Genomic DNA, 2,758 nt, shown 5'->3' on the forward strand with positions numbered 1-2,758 from the left:
CGCCCTCCTGCAGCAGCAGCTGCAGCTGCTCCTTCAGCTCCGCCACCTCAAGCGACAGCTGGCACACCTGCTGCATGCTGCTGTCTTGCAGCGTGGCCAGCTGCACGAGGGAGGCCTTGGCGCCCGCCGCCTCCTCCTGCGCGCCCGACGCGGCGGCGGCGGCGGCGCGGCCCTGCCGCTGCAGCGCGCGCAGGCTGGACGCGATCTGTCCCGCCCACTGGTGCATGGATTGCACGTACGACAGCTGGCGCTGCTGCTCGTGCGCCTGGCTGGCCAGCTGCTGCTGCAGCCATGCCAGCTGGCCGGCCAGGGCGTCGGGAGAGGGGTCGGCGGCGGGGCCGCGCGCCTGCGCCGGCCCCGCGCCCTGCGCCTGCCCCGGCGGCAGCGCAAAGCTGGTGCTGCTGCGCCCGCTGCCGTCGCTGCTGAGCAGGCTGCCGTTGGCGGCGGCCAGGCCCTCGGCCCGCTGCCCCGGCACGCCGCCGGCCAGCATGGCTGCTATGGCCGAGGACAGGAGGGGCACCGACACGGGCGGCGCGCCGCCGGGCGGCTGCTGCGGCGGCGCGGGGCCGCCCGCGGGCGCGGGGCGGGCCGCCAGCATGGCCGGAGCAATGGCGGGAGGCCTGCCGCCGCCCGCCTGCTGCTGCTGCGCCAGCGCCGTCACCGGCTGGCTCATCCAAGAGTTGAGGTTGGTGGTGGTCTGGTGCGGCGCCGGCTGCGGGTGCTGAGGGTGCTGCTGCATGGGCGACGGCCCGCCGCTGCTGGGCTGCAGACTGTGGCTGGAGACGACGCGACGCGGCGCCGCCTGCTGCTGCTGCTGCTGCTGCTGCATGTGCGGGGCCTGGCCGGCTGCCGCCGCGGCAGCGGCCGCCGCCGCCGTGCCCGCCACCTCGTCCTCGTCTTTGGCGGGTGATGCGGTGGTGGAGGCGGCGGGCACGGCGGCGGGCCGCCCCGACAGCACCGCCTGCTGCTGCTGCTCCTGGCGCTGCATGAGGTCGTTCAGCATCTGCTGCACGTCCTGCATGGACGCGGAGCGGCCCGTGGCGTCCTGCGCCGCGCCAATGGCGCGCGGCGCGGCGGCCGGGGGCGGCTGCGCGGGCAGCGTGAGTGGGCGCGGGGGAGGGACCTGCAGGGCGGTGCGGGGGATGAGCGGGGCGCGGGGTCAGGATCGAGCATGCATAGGGGTGGGGAGGCGCTGATTACGACCCACCAGGGCCGCCCACAGAGGCCGCCGGCAGCCGGGGTGGTAGTGAGTGGGCACTCTACCACCGCCTCCAGCCCGGCCTCCTGCGGCGGCCGGAGGCGCCCTGCTGGGCTGCAAACCTAATTGCACTGCTGCCCGGGCCGACTGAGCACGGCAGCAGGGCAGGTGGAGGCCCCCAGGCGGCAGGGGGCCAGGCCCCTGCGCGCGCTCACCTGAGTGCGCTGCAGCCAGGCCTCTGCTGGCGCTCCCGCGTATGCTGTTGCTTGCTGTTGCATAGGTTCGTCGACAAAGCTGGTCCAGCACGGCATCAGAGGGTGCAGGTCATGCGTTGGGGGCGGCTCGTTGGGGGAAGTGGTTGGGTGTGCGGCAAACCTCGATGCGCCCCTAATAAACTCGCATGTGTCTAAGAGTGGGTCTTCCACATTGGTTGCAGGTCAACAGTCGGCAATTCACCCACCGCGCCTCACGCAAAGCACGCCAGGCGATCTCCCCCCGAATCGCTGTGCATAATTCTGTGCGAGGCTTGCAAAACAGTGGTGGCCACAGCTGTCAGGGACCCATGTGATCTCTGGCCCTGGCGCGAGAATAGTATGGGTTTCCCAAATCCCGCCGCACCGCCGCAAGGTACTACACCCACACACATACATGTGTGGGTGACAACAAAATTGTGCCTGGGATCCTTCGTGCTCGGTCGCATTGAATGCTACCTTTTACGGGACTGATGGGATCCGAACCAGCTGAAACACACACACACACACAGTGTGGCGACACCCGCTCCCGCCCGAGTCTTCGGTCGCCAGCTGGAGCCACGTGTTGCTCGGCAGCCTTCCTGAGGCTGCCCTCTGGCCTTGTGCATCCTGCTTAGCGTATGGCACATTGACACATTGCGCCCCAAAGCCACTGTACACCTGCGTCCACCTAAAGAAGGGAGGGAGATGCCATGCTGATGAGGTTGGCGGCGGTCTGGCGGTGGTGCGTGCGGGCATCTGCTGGTGCTGAAGCGCTGGTGTGGCGGCAGTCCCCCAGTTGGGCAGCCAGGCAGCTGTGCGGCCCTATCATGTCACTTTTGGGGCCATCTAACGAGCCTCGTTCAAACTGCGCAATGCCTGAGAGAGAATGGCGAGACGGCGGCAGCGGCGGCCGGGTCAAACACTGCTTTGAAGTATTGCATGCCTGTACCGCCACAATGCCACCCAATAATCTGCCTGAAGCCCCGAGAGGTCTCAAGAGCATTTCGGTTCCGATTCAAGAAGCTTCTCATGATGATGAGGGTGCCTGGATGCGGGCGCCGCGCCGGCGGCTCCCGTGGCGTGGCACGCAGCGCCAGCCGTGCGGCCTCTGATGCTGTGTTGCAGCAGCGCTGTGACCGGGATCATTTCAGTTCCGACAGTGTCAACGGAAACGAAAAGAATGCGGGCGGCAGTGTGTGGCCCCTCAGCCCTGCCACTGCCATGCGCTCCCCTGCCTGGCTGGGGACAGGGGTGGCCCGCCGCCTCGCCTCACAAGCCAGGCCAAAGAGACCTGCCCAGGCGCAGGCGGCCCAGGGGCCGGGGCAGC

Source organism: Chlorella variabilis (genome assembly GCF_000147415.1).
Source record: "Chlorella variabilis unplaced genomic scaffold CHLNCscaffold_4, whole genome shotgun sequence".
NCBI lineage: Eukaryota > Viridiplantae > Chlorophyta > Trebouxiophyceae > Chlorellales > Chlorellaceae > Chlorella > Chlorella variabilis.